The sequence below is a fragment of the Hemiscyllium ocellatum genome, chromosome 15 (assembly GCF_020745735.1).
Source record: "Hemiscyllium ocellatum isolate sHemOce1 chromosome 15, sHemOce1.pat.X.cur, whole genome shotgun sequence".
NCBI lineage: Eukaryota > Metazoa > Chordata > Chondrichthyes > Orectolobiformes > Hemiscylliidae > Hemiscyllium > Hemiscyllium ocellatum.
Window position 1 is genome coordinate 50,893,835 of NC_083415.1, and position 20,367 is coordinate 50,914,201.

Here is a 20,367-nt window from a genome sequence, read left to right on the forward strand (position 1 = left end):
CCCTGAGTTAAAATCATGATTTGCTTTAAACTTCCTGCCACTAAGAAGTGACCGATCAAGCTCTAGCTCCCTAACCGAGGGATGAAGTAAACGGGAATGATATTACTCAGGTTGATAGATTAACTGCTTTTCTGAACTAATGGAGCAAAAAGAGGACTTTTGTCCAATTGAAACATTTTCAACAACCAAACGTTAAATGATATCATGGCAACATGCAACATGTGACTTCCTAACAACTAATTCTGATTTACAAGTAGGAAAACATGGGCTGTCCACACATTCAGACACATACAGACATGAAACATACTGACACCTAAACTGCTGCTTACACTTCTCAGAATCCGTCATGATATAATTGTTGACTCCCAGCTGTACTTTGACACAGAGGCTACCCGTTCTGGAAAATAAATTGTTTATTTCTTTGTGTGAATACTTTGGGATGAGCTTTTAATTGTTACAGACATATCTAAAACCATGATGAAGATTATGTTTCTTTACCATCATTACTTTGCAGATATAAAGAGAGTGAAATAACAGCATGTTGCAGTACATGTATGGAAACATACTTTTGACAATTGCATGGTGTGGTTTCAGTCTGCTGGCTTTTTCAATTGAAGGAAGCTGCTCAGATCTGAATCAATCCATTTTGGTGTATTGTTTGATTCAGATTTTGTCACACATTGGTATTGTGTGTAAGTAAACATCTCTTTTTAATGCCTGATAGACCAAAATGATGTTTTCTGACCCTAGCTCTTTCTGTTTTTAGAAATAGCGAACAGCTTTCGTGCAGCAGTAACAGGAACTCATAACCTAACAATCCAGGGGCATTTCTATGAATGTGGTACATCAATATCAATATAGAAGGATTTTCTCAGAATAAATAAAGAGAAAGCAGGGTTGGTAACCAGAAAGCATGGATTTGAGGTATCTGGCAAAAAGAACTGAAGATGACAAAAAGAAAAATGAATACCTGGTGAGTTGTTCTGACTTGTATTACATTACTTTGAAGGATGGTGGAAACAATAACTTTTAAAAGAATTTGGACAAAACCATGGCAGAGGAAGAAATTGCAGTGTTCTGGACACAGAGAAGGGGGAGTGGGACTAATTGGGCAGCTATTTCAAAAACAATAGGCTGAATGGGCCCCTCCTGTGGTATATCATTCTATAAATCTACGTTATTTCAAGATACCTATATAAGCAAATACAGAAATTAGACAGCTTACTTGAGGCGGACTGTTAAGCCACTTCACAAAGGTGGAGACTCTTTAAGATCATACTGAACTGACACTGCAAATTGATTTTAGACCTTAATAAAAAATAAATCCTGTCTCTTTAAAGAATTGTAAAATAAGTTAAAATAGATGATTCAGTTGAAATCAGAGTGTTTGGTGAAAAGAAACAAAGTGAAGGTGCAGTAAATGTGAAGAATTACACAGTGTGGTAAATAAAAAGAGAGCGTTATGGAGATACAGCAGGTTCCATCCAGCCCACAAAGGACAGGAGATTGGGAAAATATTTAAACAATGCTGCAAGTTGTTTGAAACAGCTATTAGATCTGATAAAAAATAATTGTCAGGCTGAAAACATTCATCTTCTTACATGTAAGTGGGAAAGAAGTTTATAAAAATTGAAACTTTGTGAATATCTTTGGCTGGACATAATAATAAAATGTTTAGGTGCAGTACAACTTAAAATGAAAAATGATGAAGGAAAGCAGGACTTTTCTCTTCTTGTGCAGAAACTATGAGAAATCATTAATCTATCCATAAGTCAGTTAAGCTTGGCTTAGATTTGAACTACCAGTGGGGTTCAGCTGTGAGCTGTGTCGCTGACTTCCCTATATGGGGCAGAGTAAGACGGCTGATTTTAACAGTGGTCACGTCATTTAAATATCACTGGCTGACTTCCCATCTGTTCTGTAAGACTGTAAGATATGGGAACATGAGTGGTTGTCCCTTGAGCCTGCTCCATCATTCAATTTCTCATGTCCACAAACCTACATTTTTCCTGTAACTTTTGATTTCTTTTCTATCAAGAATTTGTCTATCTCAACCTTAAATATAAACAAGGACTCTGAATTGAATTGAATTAGCTTTACTGTCACATGTACTTGAATGAATGCAGTGAAAAGTTTGCAATGTTGCTGCTTATGGTGCCATTTTAGGTACAAGGAACCTAGGTACAGATACTTAATTATTTGGTACAGAACTGAAAGAAAAGTACAGCATAAGAATAAAATGTTTAAAGATGTACTTGAATTACAGTCCTTTTCACCCCAGTCCATGCCAGCACCAAGCCTCCAGTGCACTGGGCCAAGTCTCCAGACCATGCCAGGCTTCAAAACACAATGTCTCACCTCCAGTTTGCAAGGGTCTTGCCTCTCTCAATAGCCTCCAGTCCGGGACTTGCCTCTGGGACTCGCCTTCCCATGCCAGCCTCTGGTCTAGGACTCACCTCCTGTTCCAGCCTCTGGTTTGGAACTCGCCTCTTATGCCAGCCTCCAGCCCACATTTCACCTCCCCATGACGGCCTCCAGCCCACGTATCACCTCCCTGTGACAGCCTCCAGTCCAGGTCTCACCTCCCCATCACGGCCTCCAGCCCACGTATCACCTCCCTGTGACAGCCTCCAGTCCAGGTCTCACCTCCCCATCACGGCCTCCAGCCCACGTTTCACCTCCCTGTGACAGCCTCCAGTCCAGGTCTCACCTCCCCATCACGGCCTCCAGCCCGGGTTTCACCACCCTGTTACGACCTCCAGCCCACGTTTCACCACCCTGTTACGACCTCCAGCCCACACCTCCAGTCCAGGTCTCACCTCCCCATGATGGCCACCAGTCCAGGTCTCACCTCCCCTTGACGGCCTCTAGCCCATATTTCATCTCCCTGTGACGGCCTCCAGCCCACGTTTCATCTCGTTGTGACGGCCTCCAGTCCAGGTCTCATCTCCCCCTGACGGCCTCCAGTCCAGGTCTCACCTCCCCCTGATGGCCTCCAGTCCAGGTCTCACCTCCCCATGATGGCCTCCAGTCCTGGACTTGCCTTATTGCAATAGCTTTCAGTTTGGGACTTGCCTCTAGGACTTCTCTTCCCATGCTGCCTCTGGTCTGGAACTCATCTTCCCGTGCCAGCCTCCAGTTTGGGACTCAACCACCACCACCCCCCCCCCCATGCTGCCCTCTGGTCTGGGACTCGCCACCCCCCCCCACCCCATGCCACCCTCCAGTCTGGGATTTGCGTCCTCCATTCCTCTCCAGATAAATTTAAAAGTTAAAGCTTGAAATTGAAAAAAAACTCCAGAAATGAGGATACAAGAGAAAAAGAACAGGCGGAGCAGAGGGGCTCTGGCTGGTGGGTCATATTGTGCCTCCATCTTGCTAGGAAATGCTTGGAGACTCTGTCCCCATAGCTCTCTGTGGCCAGGAAGTTCCAAAGACTCACAACCTTCTGAGAGAAGAAATTCCTCCTCATCCCAGTCTTAAATTGGCACCCTTTAATCTGAGACTATGCCCTCTGGTCCCTTTGGGACCAGAGGGATCATTTGATTTGACTGTCACATGTTGACTACCAGCTGTATCTGTGTGGTGGCTTTCTGTATTTTATGTAAAAGTAGCCCCAAGTCCCTTTGGGTTGCAGCTTTTGCAGTTTTTCTCCATTTAAATATTATTCTGTTCTTTTGTCCTCCCTTCCACCTTCATTCTTACCCACGTTATAATTCACTTGTCAAATTTTTGCCCACTTCCCTCACCTATCTGAATGGGAGGTTGAAGGAAAGAAATAGAAAGTCACTCAGGCTACCTGCCATAACGTGGCTTGGTTTCAAGATCCATGGCAGGCTTGGCTGCTGGGTTGTCACATTGGAGTGCTGCAATTGGGCTGGGGTTTGGTGGTATGGGAGGAATAGGAGAAAGTTTCTCCGAGCTTTCCTCCATGGGCCACTGACTTCACCATGAAAATATTACAATCTAGTCTTTGCCTTTTGCGAAGAACCATTGAGACAGTCTGTGCATGTTGTCCGGTTTCAAATTTAATTGTGTTCTGATGAAGTAATTAGGAACCAACATAAAAGTAAGAATTTTATTTATTCGTTCATAGGATGTGAGTGTTGGTGCCTGACCAGCATTTATTGCTCGACCCTAATTGCTCTTGAGAAGGGGGTGGTGTGCTGCCTTGAACTGATGTGGCCCATGTGCTGAAGGTTCACCTCCAATGCCCTTACGATGGGAATTCCAGGATTTTGATCCAGTGACAGTGATGAAATGGTGATATGTTTTGAAAAATGTGTTGCTGGAAAAGAACAGCGGGTCAGGCAGCATCAAAGGAGCAGGAGAATCGACGTTTCGGGCATAAGCCCTTCTTCAGGAAGTCTGTCCTTTTAGATGAAGTGGTTGTGGCTTTGGAAGCTGATATCTGAGGATCTTTGGTGAATTATGGATCTTGTGGATAATACATATTGCTGCTACTGAATGTCAGTGCTGGAGGAAGTGGATGCTTGTGGATATAGTTCCAATCAAATAGACTGCTTTATCCCATTTGGTGTCAGACTTCTTGAGTATTGTTGGAGCTACACTCATCAAGGCAAGTGGGGACTACTCCATCACACTCCTGACCTGTGCCTTGGAGATGGTGGACAGACTTTGGGGAGTCAAGAGATGAGTTACTTATGGTCTGCTCTTGTAGTCATTGTGTTTATGTGGCGAATCCAGTTGAGTTTCTGGTCAATGGTAACCCCAAGAATGTTGATAGTGGTGCATTCAGTGATGGTAACACCACTCAGTGTCAAAAAGTGTGGTTAGATTGTCCCTTAGTGGAGATGCTCATCGCCTGGCATTTGTATTGTGTGAATTTTACTTGTCACTTTTCAGCCCAAGCCTAGATACTGTCCAGATCTTGTTGCATTTGAACATGGATCAGTGTTTGAGGAGTCATGAACGATGCTGAACATTGTGCAATCATATCTGAACATTTTTGACCTTATTAGATTAGATTACTTACAGTGTGGAAACAGACCCTTCGGCCCAACAAGTCCACACCCACCCGCCGAAGCACAGCCCACCCATTCGCCTACATTTACCCCTTTACCAAACACTACGGGCAATTTAGCATGGCCAATTCACTTGACCTGCACATCTTTGGACTGTGGGAGGAAACTGGAGCACCCGGAGGAACCCCACGCAGACACAGGGAGAATGTGCAAGCTCCACACAGTCAGTCGCCTGAGTTGGGAACTGAACCCGGGTCTCTGGCGCTGTGAGGCAGCAGTGCTAACCACTGTGCCACCGTGCCGCCCACAATGGAGAGTAGATCACTGATGAAGCATCTGAAGATGATTGGGCCTAGGACACTATCCTGACAAACTCCTGCTGAGATGTCCTGGAGCTGTGATGACTGACCTCCAAGAAACACAACAACTTTCCTATCTGCCAGGTGTTAGTCCATCCAGTGGAGGTTTTGCCCTGATCCCTGTTGATGCTAGATTTGTTAGGGTTCCTTAATGCCACACTTGATGCAATGTGGACTTGATGTCAAGTGCTGGCACTCTCATCTCACCTTATGCATTTAGCCCTTCTCTCCTTTTTTGAACCATGTTTGAACTGTAATGTGGAGCTGAGTGGCCCTGGCAGAACCAAACCTGGGCACCAGTGAATAGGGTATTGCTGAGTAGGTACTGCTTGATAGCACTGTTGATTATACCTTCCATCACGTTACTGATGATTGAGAGTTGACTGTTGGGGCAGCAATTAGCCAGGTTGCATTCATCATGCTTTTTGTGTGCAGGAGATACCTGGGCAATTTTCCACATTGTTGGGTCCAAGCTAGTGTTGTAGCTCTACTGGAAGAGTTCAGATAGGGGAGCAGCAAGTTCTGGAGTACAAGTCTTCAGTATTACTGTCAGAATGTTGTCAGACCCCATAGCCTTTGCTCTACTCAGTGCCTCTAACTGTTTCTAGATATCATGTAGTGAATCAAATTGGCTGAAGACTGGTATCTGTGATGCTGGTATCCACTGGAGAAGGCTGAGATGGATCATCCACTCACTGTGAATACTTCAGCCTTATATTTGAACTGATGGATTGGGCTCTTCCATCATTGAGGGTGGGGATATTTATGGGCCCTCCTCCAGTGAGTTGTTTAATTGTTCATATTCTTTCACAATTGGATGTGGCAGGACTGTACAGCTTAGACCTGATCCTTTGGTTCTGGGACCACTTACCTCTGTCTATCCCTTGCTGCTTATGCTGTTTGGCATGCAAGTAATCCTGTTTGGTAGCTTCACCAGCTTGACACCTCATTTTTAGATATACTTGGTGCTGCTCTTGCAATCTCCATTGAACCAGGGTTGATCCCCTGACTCGCTGCTGAAGTTTGAATGGGGGATATGCTGGGCCATGAAGCTTTAGATTATGCTGCAGTACCATTCTGCTGCTGTTGATGGTCCACAGCGCCCCCATAGATGCCAGTCTTGAGTTGCTAGATCTGTTTGAAATGGCGGGGTATTCTCAATGTGAAGGTGAATCGCTGCCAGATCGGGGGCAGATATTAATTTTCACTGACCATTTTAAAATAAATCGCTCCAACGACTCACATGTACTTCAGCAGATCCCAGTAAAGAACAGTCATAGTCCATTGCTGCAAGAGTAAAAGTTGTTGTTAACCACAGCCATGCAGATTTGTAGAGTAGCCAAAATTGTAAAAATATAAAGAGGTGCACAGAGAGGAAAGTGAAAGCATTCAGACAGGGCTTAAGGAAGACATTAAGATACAATCAACTGAAATTCTGAAAAATGATCTGTCAGAGCTTGAGCAGATAAAAAGAAAATTATATGGATGTTCCAGTCTGCAAGATAAAGCCTAATGCTTTAGCTTTTGGGGGAAAATACTCATAAAATGAATGAGTAAAAATAGCAATTTTGCAATTTGTTTAAATTCCAAAACAGCTAACATCATCCTACAGAAGAAAGGTCACTTGAACAATTTGGTGTGGTGGCTGTGAGTCAAGAAGTGAGAAAGACTGGATGCTAATGTTAGGAATGAAATGATTATTTAATCTCAATGCTGTGCCTGTAGAACCCATGATTCATGACATGGCAGTGGGAGAGGAAGTGAAGTACCGTAGGCTCAGCTAATTTTAATATCACTATAATGTCCCTGGACATATTGCGGTTGTGCAGAGAGTGTTGAGTGCAGTTAGAACAAGGCTGCTATTTGTTGCACCATCAATTGCTGTGCCTGTCATCTCTATACATAGAACTGAGTAAAGGGCAGAACCTTGTGGTCCCAGGGGCAATGGCCCCAGAGGTGGGAAGTGAACTTAATTAGGTGGGACAGTGGCAGCCCTGAACCTTCCAGACATATTCTGAATAAAGTTCTAGGTGAGAATATCTAACCTCCACATTCCTACCCCACTTTTCTTTTTATTCAATGTTTTTTTCTATTCACTTAAGGAGGATCACTAGCTAGGCCAGCATTTATTGCTAGTTCCTAGCTGCCCTTGAGAAGGTGGTGATGAGCTGCCTTTTTAAATTGCTTCAGTCCACACACTGTATGTTGACCCACAATGCCCTTAAGGAGGGAATTCTAGCGATTTTGTCCCAGTGACAGTGAAGGAACAACAATATATTTCTAAGTCAGGATGGTGAGTGGTTTGGAGGGAAATTTGCAGCTGGTGGTGTTCCTGTGTATCTGCTGCTCGATACAAGTGGTCAAGGGTTTGGAAGGTGCTGTTTGAGGATCTTTGGTGAATTTCTGCAGTGCATCTTTTAGATGGTATACATTGCTGTTACTGAATGTTGTAGGGGCCAATAGCCTTTGCAGTATCACTGCAGTGCACATCGCTGCTACTGAGTGTCAGTGGTGGAGTTAATGGATGGTTATGGGCACAGTTAAAGTCAGGGAGGCTGCTTTGTCCTGGGTGGTATCAAGTTTTGAGTGTTGGGGTTCCACCATCTAGGCAAGTGGGAAGTATTTTATCACACTACTGCCTTCTGTTTTGCGGATGGTATACAGGCTTTGAGGAGTCAGGAGGTGAGTTACTTGCTGGAGTATTCCTAGTGTCTAACCTGCTCTTGCAGCCACTATGTTTATGTAATGAGTCCAATTGAGTTTCTGGTGAATGGTAACCTCCAGTGTGTTGATAGTGGGGATTTCAGTGATGATAGCACCATCAAATATCAAAAAGTAATGGTCAGTTTGTCACTTACTGGACACTGTCATTGATTGGAACTTGTGTGGCATGAATGTTACTTGCCAATTGTCAGCGCAAGGCAGGATATTGTCCAGATCTTGTTGCATTTAAACATGGACTGCATCAGTATTTGAGGAGTTGCCAATGGTGCTGAGCATCATGCAATCATCAGTGAATATTCCCACTTCTGACCTTGATGAAAGGCAGGTCATTGATGAAGCAGCTAGGACACTAGGGCCTAGTGTTTGGGCCTAGGACACTATCCTGAGGATCTCCTGCTGAGATGCCTTGGAACTCAAATGATTGACCTCCATCCTCCTATGTGCCAGGTATAACTCTAACCAGAGGAGATTTTGACCCCTAATATTCAGTGATTCCAGACTTGCGAGGGCTCTTTACAATCATAGCATCATACATCACAATCCAATTAATCCATGCTGACCATAGTCCCAAACCAGACTAGTCCTGCATTTGGCACATGTCCCTCCAAACATTTTTTATTCATGTACCTATGCAAATGTTTTTTAAACATTGTAACTGTACTCGCATCCACCACTTCCTTTGGAAGTTAATTCCACATGCGTTCTTTTCAAATCCTTCTCCTCTCACCATAAAAATATGCCCCCGGCTCTTGAAATTCCCAAACATAGGGAAAATACACCTGATATTCACCTTATCTATGCCCCTCATGATTTAAAAAACTCTATAAGGTCACCCTCAATCTTCTATGCTCCATTGAAAAAAAGTCCCATCCTATCCAGCCTCTTCTGTATGACTCAAACCTTCCATTCTTGGCAAATCTTTTCAGAACCTTCTCTAAGCTGATAATATCCTTCCTATAACAGGGAGACCAGAATTGAACACAATACACCAGAAGAGACTGACCTCCAACAACCACAGCCACCTTTCTAAGCGCCAGATATGACTCCACCAGTGGAGAGATTTTTCAGGTTCCCATTGATATCTGTTTTGCTAGGACTCCTTGATTGTCAAGGGCTGTCACTCTCACCTCACCTCTGTTACTTGTGGCACTTAAGTCATCAATGAATGACTGGCCTTCAACGATTTAATCTCTAGAACATAGGAGGTAGAGCCAGTCTGTTTAGCCAGGTAGGATGTCAAGTTGGTTATCAGGAAGGAGATAGCTCCTGATCCATTCGTAGCATGAATCTGTACATGATTGCGAGATTAGATTTTGCATAAGAGTGAGCAACCCCATTTGCCCTTGAATCTGACCTGCCTGCTCCCATCTCCTTGTGACCTCTAATCTCAGAACTCCCCAAACAATATTTACCTGTGGCTGATGTATCCTCTTTGAGTTCAGATGCATTTTAACTGGTAGCAGCCACACATCCGCCATGACACTGCCAAGTTCTGGAGCTGCCATCTTGACTTCTCAGCCATGACTCCTGTGAATGGGGACACAGGTTTAAATGCCACCCTGGTAGCTGGTAGGATTTAAGTTCATATCATAAATTAGGAATTAAAAACTCATCTGGGTGATGGTGTACATAAAATTATCTTGAATGGTATCAAAACCTGTTAAGTGTACTAATATCCTTTAGGCAAGGAGATATGCAGTCCTTTCTTATGTTGTGATCCCAGCTAATATTATTACTTGACAAGTTTAATTCTTGAACCGAATGATAGATTTTTCTTGGTATTATAGTAGCAGATTTTCACTGAAACATATGCACACATGCTGCAGATCTGGTTTTAATGATAAAACATGAGTTTATTACACAAATATAATAACAATAAAACAAAACAAATTGAGCTATCTACAGATAACAAACTTTGAATGATCTTGAAACATATGATCACACCTATTACCTCAATACCATCGCTTTACTATTAATCAAAATCCAGAGAAAGTTTTCTTCCCTGTCAAATCGATTGGTTTGAGTTAACTGCTTCTTTTCAGTTCCGGTCTTGTGAGTTGTGAAGTCATTTACTCGAACTCTCACAGAACTGAGGGCTTAGACTTTCTCAGAAACACTCCTGTTCTGGAGATTTTAAAAACTAAACTCTTACACTGATGTAACTTATTTCCTTAACTGCTCCAAACAATGTCTCTTTCTAGGAGCCATGACTTAGAGGTGCCTGTGTTGGACTGGGGTGGACAAAGTTAAAAATTGCACAACACCAGGTTATAGTCCAACAGGTTTATTTGGAAGTGCTAGCTTTCAGAGTGGTGGTCATGGTAGCTCAGTGGTTAGCACTGCTACCTCACAGGATAAGGACCTGGGTTCAATTCCACCCTCAGGCAACTGTCTGTGTGGAGTTTGCACATTCTCCCTGCATCTGTCTGGATTTCCTCCCATAGGCTAGAGATGTGTATGCTAAATAGCCCATGGTGTTCAGGGATGCCTTTGTTAGGGGAATAAATATAGGGGAATGGGTCTGGGTGGGCTACTCTTCAGAGGGTCAGTGTGGACTTGTTGGGCTGAATAGCCTTTTTTCCACACTGTAGGGATTCTATTAAATATAACCTGGTGTTGTGTGATTTTTAACTCTTTCTAGGAGATACTGTATGTACTTCTGCCAGGTCTCCTTTGAACCGAACCCAAATGCTTTTGATGTAAATTTAACAATTGTGCTTTTCTGAGATTCTGCCACAGCTGATAGCTAATGTTTTCAATCTCCTGTTGTAACCCCTACAATTTAAACAAACCTCCATTAGTGCTCCAGGGATCCTTGCAGACATTTAGTCTATTTATCACATACTGGTTTTAAAGTCATGGTTCTGGAAAGAATAACCTAATTAATTTTTAAATTCCCTTCACAGAAATAGCAACACCTGTATGCCACTATTTGAAACACAATAAAAATAACTGTTTTAATACATGCAAATCACACACTTTTCCTCACAACTGATTTGATTTACATGTGACTCCAAACTAAAGTAATGTCACAAACTCATAACTGTCATTTTAAATGACCTAGCAAACACCCTGTTCATGGTGTAATCAGGAAATGGGCAACACTTGCAGGTTTTGTTTGTGTTGCGCACATCCTGTGAAAGAATGAAAACAGTTAATTCTCTCTTTATTGCAGCCTCATCAGGGCAAGTTATTGAGGCAACCGTTCACTGGTATGCAAACGCAGGTTCTCTAGTCAGAGTTAATAAAGGTTATGAACAGGGTTAATTGGAGGTGAAACCCAGTGCATTACTTTCCTTTCTCTTCTTGCTCTACTCACTAATTTATTCCCACATACATATACACGCACAATGGATTACAACAGAGTAGCACACATATCTTGCCATGTCAGATGGCAATATTTACAATGTGTAATTGTCCACCCTTTCCTCATAACAAGTCATACCACGCAGTCTTATAGTGGCAAGGACCATTTATAACCAGGGGGCATATCCACTGTGAACTGTATTGTGATCATCTTGTTCTCAGATTAAAATAATTGTAATAAAGGGTTTGTAGAATTCATCAAAAATACCTGTGCTTGCTTTTGTGCCATAAAAACTTCTATGTTGATCAGCTATACGTCCTGTTGAACAGAATGGTGTACAATTTAGTGTATCTTCAGAACTGTTTTCTCTTGGAATATTGCTATGATCCCATCTTAAGGGACAGTCAGATCCCATAACAAAACCCCACTTGATAAATCATACAGAACAAAGAATTGCTGATGCTGGAGATGTGAAATTAAAAAAAAAGTTGCTGGAGGAACTCAGCAGGTCTGGCATCATCTGTGGACATAAAAAACAGAGTTAAGGTTTTGAGTCCAGTGAACCTTCATCGCCACTGGTCACAGCCATGAGATGTGAGCAAAACACAGGAATAAATTTGTAAGTGTGTGTATGTTACATAAATCTGCTGAAGAAACAGGAATTTTTATACATCAGTCCTTTCCTCACATACTTTGCAATACTGGAAAGATGGCTGTCGTCCATTCAGATAAGTGAGAAATTCAGAACAGAGAACAACAAATGATCATTTTCATGGGCCTGTTCTAAGGCATGATAAAACGATACAACACTTGATTACTGCCTCACATCACCATGGTAACCATCTGAATTGGAAGCCGATTTCCCTACAACAATATATGATCGACACTCCCCCTACTACCACCTGCTACTAATCCCATTGTAGCAACGATAAAGTAAACTGACGTCAATAACTTACATTCACGATAAGATTTCCTCTAGGCATGTCATAAATTCAGTACTTTTCAAAGTTTTATATTTCCACAATATCAGATCCAATGGCCCCTCCCGTTACATGTACAATAAAGGATACATGATGCCTTTTCTCTCTTAAAGAAAAGTCTACATAAAGGTGGGTGACCACGTGCCACATAATGTCCTAGTTAAATCAGCTTCCATTCAAACACATACAAAACTAAGTTCTTAGACTCAGCAAATTTGAATAATTAAAGGTTAACACATTATAATGTTTGAGTGAATAATTCAAAGGTTCAAGTCTTTCAGTCAATTTACAATCTTCCAGTGTAATGTTCCTGTGAAATTAGTAACAAAAGACAATACAAATGAACATTTGAAGCAACATAAAGATACAATTGTAAGAACATTTGCCAATAGTGTGCTGACTATAAAGGTGATTTAATAAAGAGTAGAAAGCTGTAATACATTCTGATTTGTCACAATGTAGTTGACACTGTTTTCAAAGATCAAATTTACCTGACTGTTTTCAAAGATCAAATTGACACTGATTAATGAGAAGTGTGCAGAGCTCAACTTAATACTCAGCTTTGATAAATGCGCCAATAGTCAACGGTCCATTGAGTTTACAATAATGATAACCATCTGAGGTATCGATTCTCTATATCTGAAGATATTTTGTATTATTTTGTGTGCCTGAAACATGATTCAAGAATTGCATCCTCAATTGTCATGATTTGGAGATGCCAGTGTTGGACTGGGGTGTACAACGTTAAAAATCACACAACACCAGGTTATAGTCCAACAGGTTTAATTGGAAGCACACTAGCTTTCGGAGTGACACTCCCTGATGAAGGAGCTTCGCTCCGAAAGCTAGTCTGCTTCCAATTAAACTTGTTGGATTATAACCTGGTGTTGTGTGATTTTTAACACCCTCAATTATGTTCATGACAAATGTAACTCACTAGTTTAACCTAGGCTCTGCGTGGCTGAGGAAGAATATCGTCACTAATTCTCCTGTTTTCTGAAAAGAATTTTACTGGGATAAATAGCGCATGGTGGGGCATTGCAACAGAAACAAAATCAAATAGCTAACGGAAGCTTAGAACAGAAACTATTCAATGTTAAATTAATATAACATTGACTGAGATGATGATACACCCCGGACACTGTGGTATCCATCAATCTCTAATGGCAATCCTCCTTTTTGTGCTGAGTCTAAGGTCCTTTCTAATTATCAGTGGGAGAGAATAGACCACAGATGAGTCCTAAACATGATGTGGAGGTGCCAGTCTTGGTCTGGGGGGTGGACAAAGGTAAAAATCACACAATATCAGGTTATAGTCCAACAGGTTTTAGACAAGAAGAGGTGCTTGTCTTAGTTAACAAGAGGTAGTTTATTGCATAACATTTTGAATCAAGCTGTTCAGATATGTTATGACACACCTCTAGACCAGGTAGGACTTGGCTTCTTGGCTCAGAGTTAGAATCACGATCACTGTGCCACAAGAGCCCCTAATACACTATATGATAGTAACGAATGCAAGTTACATTTACTCATTACATATAATTACAAAGACCAACAGTAATCGGAACAATTTACCTGGCTGCATTGGGATCTAATGCTATACTGACTGATTCCCCACCCAATAATGATATAACATCACCAGATTGGAAGGAACTCAATGCAACTTTAACATAACTCTTTCAGAGCCTGTACCTTATACAAAAATTTCCCTTAATATTTGTCCCATAATTAACATTTAAACACTCTTGTGTATGACTACCTTCACAATTACTTCTACCCCATTCCCCCACAAGTTCCTGATTTGATAACTTCAGATCGCTTGGAGGTTGCATTTTTTGTTCAGAATTCATTCTTAACTCTGAAATCTTGGTTTGAACAATTTTGACCTTGCATCTGACTGTGACCTTGATTGGTCTTTTATTTGCATTATCCTTTGCAGAGGATGTTGTTCCAGCTAAACCTAATAGTTGGTCCATGTACTTAATCTCATCCACGTTGTTTGCAAACGAACATTTATCTTTTGAATCAGCTGGTCACCTGGGAAACCTTTAATTTCATGAATGGCCATCATGGAAAAAGGCAGTACTGTAAAAACAATTAGCATTTCTGGCCCGGTCTAGGAAGCTCATTGGTTACCCTTTGGTCAATTGGTCAACAATAGCTTGCTTCTTGAACGGTTGTTCTCAGAGAACTAATCAAACTTCCTTCAGCTATTTAAGGATGTTGAGACAAAGAATTGTGTGCAGGGTCAAAAGCGAGAAGGGCTGATTGTGAATTCTTATTTTCTACAATGTTATGCTTGTTGTGTTGCAGACTTACTTGTCATATACATCTGCTGTCTACAATTATTCCATTAGCATCATGTTGTTTCATTTGTAGGTTGTAACTTCTGATTCTTCATTCATGGTATTTGTCTGATAGGACATAGACACTCATATCATAGAGTCATGGAGTCATAGAGATGTACAGCATGGAAACAGACCCTTCGGTCCAACCTACCCATGCCGACCAGATATCCCAACCCAATCTAGTCCCACCTGCCAGCATCCTGCCCATATCCCTCCAAACCCTTCCCTTCCATATACCCATCCAAATGCCTCTTAAATGTTACAATTGTATCGGCCTCCACCATATCCTCTGGCAGCTCATTCCATACACGTACCACCCTCTGTGTGAAAAAGTTGCTCCGTAGTTCTCTTTTATATCTTTCCCTTCTTACCCGAAACTTATGCCCTCTAGTTCTGGACTCCCCAAACCCGGGGAAAAGACTTTGTCTATTTATCCTAACCATGCCCCCATAATTTTGTAAAGCTCTATAAGGTCATTCCTCAGGCTCCAATGCTGCAGGGAAAACAGCCCCAGCCTGTTCAGCCTCTCCCTATAGCTTAAATCCTCCAACCCTGGCAACATCCTTGTAAATCATTTCTGAACCCTTTCAATGGGATGTGGATTGCCATAAGCAGTTCCTCTGAATCTCAAATTGTTTGGGTCAGTAATTTCCCATTGGACACCTTTCCTAATGGAAGTATGGTGGCTAATGTGGGTATGTTCTTCAAGTAGTGCAATCATATTAACCTCTTCGTATGTGCGAGAATTTGGATTTCTGCTGCTCTGAAACCAGCAAAACAATATTATGTTACTTCTTTAAAAGTTTCAATTATCTGCGGATAAGCAATAGGTGCATCTCTGTACTGAGTTTATCTTGGATTAGTGCGATGTTGTCCATTTTGGCCAGAGAAATAAAAGGGCAAATTATTACTTAAATGGAAAGCAGATTTAAAGTGCATCAACGCAGAGGGATCTGTGCATCTTTGTGCATGAATTGTAGAATGTGGGTATGCAGATGCAGCATATAGTCATCAAGGCAACTGGAATTCTGGAATTAATACAAAAAGACTGGATTGTAAAAGTAAAGAAGTGCTGTTACAATTACATAAGACCATAAGACATAGGAGTGGAAGTAAGGCCATTCAGCCCATTGAGTCCACTCCGCCATTCAATCATGGCTGATGGGCATTTCAACTCCACTTACCCGCATTCTCCCCGTAGCCCTTAATTCCTTGTGACATCAAGAATTTATCAATCTCTGCCTTGAAGACATTTAGTGCCTCCACTGCACTCTGCGGCAATGAATTCCACAGGCCCACCACTCTCTGGCTGAAGAAATGTCTCCACATTTCTGTTCTGAATTTACCTCCTCTAATTCTAAGGTTGTGTCCACGGGTCCTAGTCTCCTCGCCTAACGGAAACAATTTCCTAGCGTCCACCCTTTCCAAGCCATGTATTATCTTGTAAGTTTCTATTAGATCTCCCTTAATCTTCTAAACTCCAATGAATACAATCCCAGGATCCTCAGCCGTTCCTCGTATGTTAGACATACCATTCGAGGGATCATCCGTGTGAATCTCCGCTGGACACGTTCCAGTGCCAGTATGTCCTTCCTGAGGTGTGGGGACCAAAACTGGACACAGTACTCCAAATGGGGCCTAACCAGAGCTTTATAAAGTCTCAGTCGCACAACTGTGCTTTTATATGACAACATTGCATTCGCTTTCTTAATCATGGACTCAACCTGCATGCTTTCCTTTGAATCCTTGACTAGCACTCCCAGATCCCTTTGTACTTTGGCTTTACGAATTTTCTCACCGTTTAGAAAGTAGTCTATGCTTGTATTCTTTTTTCCAAAGTGCAAGACCTCGCATTTGCTCACATTGAATTCCATCAGCCATTTCCTGGACCACTCTCCCAAACTGTCTAGATCCTTCTGCAGCCTTCCCACTTCCTCAGTACTACCTGCCTGTCCACCTAACTACATAGTGCATTGATGAGATCACATCTGGAATATTATGTCCAGTTTTGGTCTCCTTACTCGAGGAAGGATGTGATGACACTCGAGGCAGTTCAGAGAAAGTTCACGAGGTTGATTCCAGGAATGAAAGGGCTGCTGTACAAGGAACGGTTGAATAGCTTGGGCTTGTACTTGCTGTAGTTCAGAAGATTAAAGGGGAATCTGACTGAGGTATAAAAAATGCTAAGGGGATTGATAAAGTGGCATTTAAACAGATTATTTCCTTGTGGGACAGTCTCGGACAACAGGTCATGGATATAGAGTGAGAGGAGGCACAGGTAGTTCTGGGATAAAGCACATTTCGGCAGTGTGATTTGGTAATAACGTTGCTGAAAAATTAGAGAACAGTGTTTTCGAGAACACTTACCTCCGTTCATAATAGCGCAATTCCAGCGGGGATCAGTTCACACACTTTGCTCTGCGCATGCACAATGTCTGTGGCAAAATATCTGCGCTGTTCTGTGCATATGTCAGATTCGGTGCCAAAATCTCCATGCCATTCTGTGCATGCGCCAGTGTTAGCTGCTGACAGAGCAGCTTTCTGTGAGGGGGACTGGACAGACACCAGCTTTCTTACATTTTTAAAATGTACTGTGTTAAACCTACTTTTGTTCTGTTAATAAATATGATTTCAACCTTCGTTCAGGCCGTGCTATACTTCGCCTTAAACTTTTGGATGATTGTTGAGCAATTGTGAGTGATATGTTTTGCTGGTCTTCCCCTAACCCCACTTTTCCCGTAGGCCCCATCATTTGTATTAAGCGATTTTCTATTAAGCGAAATTTTACTGGAACACAACATGGACGTTATAGGACAACTACCTGTTGGTTCAAAACTGAGATGAGTAGCAACTATTTCTCTCAGAGGGTTGTGTATCTGTGGAACTCACTGCTGCAGAGTGAAATGGATCAACAGATTCAAGAAAGAAATAGATGTGTTTCTGATGAAAAATGGGATGAAGGGCTATGGGGACCAGACAAGAAAGTGGAGTTAGATCAAGAAAGGATCAGCCATAATCATATTAATTGGCAGAATGGGCTTGAAGGGCTGAATTACAAATGTAGTTCCTAATTCCTATGCTGTTTCTATGTCTGAATGTTTGTCCAATTATTAGTGGTAGAGATTGGGCCTCTAGTGAATTTTACCCAGAAGAGTATAAACGAGGCAGTTTATGGCATGGTAGCAGTTTATGACATTGGTACAAATTACATAGACTAGATAGATATTATTACAAAGACTAATCAGGAACCAGAGATACATATCTGTTTCCGTTGGGGCTTTGGGCCAGACTAATTCTCTACCCAAAGATTTTGTGACATAGAACATAGAACATAGATCATAGAACATAGAATATAGAAAAATACAGCGCAGTACAGGCCCTTTGGCCCTCGATGTTGTGCCGACCTAAGCCCATCTAAACTACACTAGCCCACTATCCTCCATTTGCCTATCCAATGCCTGTTTAAATGCCCATAAAGAGGGAGAGTCCACCACTGCTACTGGCAGGGCATTCCATGAACTCACGACTCGCTGAGTAAAGAATCTATCCCTAACATCTGTCCTATACCTACCTCCCCTTAATTTAAAGCTATGCCCCCTTGTAATAGCTGACTCCATATGTGGAAAAAGGTTCTCATTGTCAACCCTATCTAAAGCCCTAATCATCTTGTACACCTCTATCAAATCACCCCAAACCTTCTTTTCTCCAATGAAAACAGCCCCAAGTGCCTCAGCCTTTCCTCATACGATCTTCCTACCATACCAGGCAACATCCTGGTAAACCTCCTCTGCACCTGTTCCAGTGCCTCCACATCCTTCCTATAGTATGGCGACCAAAACTGCACACAATACTCCAGATGCGGCCGCACCAGAGTCTTATACAACTGCAACATGACCTCTGGACTCTGGAACTCAATTCCTCTACCAATAAAAGCCAGTACACCATATGCCTTCTTCACAGCACTATTTACCTGGGTGGCAACTTTCAGAGATCTGTGTACATGGACACCAAGATCCCTCTGCTCATCCACACTACCAAGTATCCGACCATTAGCCCAGTACCCCATCTTCTTGTTACTCTTACCAAAGTGAATCACTTCACACTTACCTACATTGAACTCCACTTGCCACCTTTCTGCCCAGCTCTGCAGCTTATTTATATCCCGCTGTAACCTGCCATATCCTTCCTCACTGTCAACAACTCCACCGACTTTCGTATCATCTGCAAATTTGCTCACCTAACCTTCTAGCCCCTTCTCCAGGTCATTTATAAAAATGACAAACAGCAATGGTCCCAAACAGATCCTTGTCGAACACCATTAGTAACTGCACTCCAAGATGAACCTTTGCCATCAACTACTATCCTATGTCTTCTTCCAGCCAGCCAATTCCTAATCCAAACCTCTAACGCACCCTCAATGCCATACCTCCATATTTTTTGCAGTAGCCTACCATGGGGAACCTTATCAAACGCCTTATTAAAATCCACATACACCACATCTACCGCTTTACTCTCATCCACCTCCTTAGTCACCTTCCCAAAGAATTCAATAAGGTTTGTGAGGCACGACCTGCCCTTTACAAAATCATGCTGACTATCCTTGATCACATTATTCCTACCCAGATGTTCATAAATCCTATCCCTTACAATTCTCTCTAAGACTTTGCCCACAACAGAAGTGAGACTCACCGGCCTATAATTACTAGGGTTATCCCTACTCACCTTCTTGAAAAGGGAACCACATTTGCTATCCTCCAGTCTTCTCGTACTATTCCTGCAGACAACGAGGACATAAAAATCAAGGCCAATGGCTCTGCAATCTCCTCCCTTGCTTCCCAGAGAATCATAGGATAAATGCCATCAGGCCCAGGGGACTTATCTATATTCACCCTTTCCAGAATTTCCAACACCTCTTCCCTACATACCTCAAAGCCATCCATTCTAATTAATTGTGACTCAATATTCACATCGGCAACAATGTCCTGTTCCTGAGTGAATACTGATGAAAAGTATTCATTCAGTGTCTCCCCAATCTCTTCAGCCTCCACGCACAACTTCCCACTACTATCCTTGCCTGGACCTATTCCTACCCTAGTCATTCTTTTATTCCTGACATACCTATAGAAAGCCTTTGGTTTTTCCCTAATCCTCGAGGAGAAAGTGAGGACTGCAGATGCTGAAGATCAGAGCTGAAAATGTGTTGCTGGAAAAGCGCAGCAGGTCAGGCAGCATCCAAGGAACAGGAGAATTCTGAAGAAGGGCTTATGCCCAAAACATCGATTCTCCTGTTCCTTGGATGCTGCCTGACCTGCTGCGCTTTTCCAGCAACACATTTTCAGCTTTTCCCTAATCCTACCAACCAAGGACTTTTCATGTCCCCTCCTTGCTGCTCTTAGCTCCCTCTTTAGATCCTTCCTGGCTACCTTATAACTCTCAATCGCCCCAATTGAACCTTCACGCCTCATCTTTACATAGGCCTTCCTCTTCCCTTTAACAAGGGATTCCAATTCCTTATTAAACCATGGCTCCCTCACACGATCCTTTCCTCCTTGCCTGACAGGTACGTACTTATCAAGGACACTCAGATAGACATGAACAGATAGAGTGGAGCCCAATCCAACTTCTAATTAACTCTTTCTAAACCATTACTTCATATAACAGTTA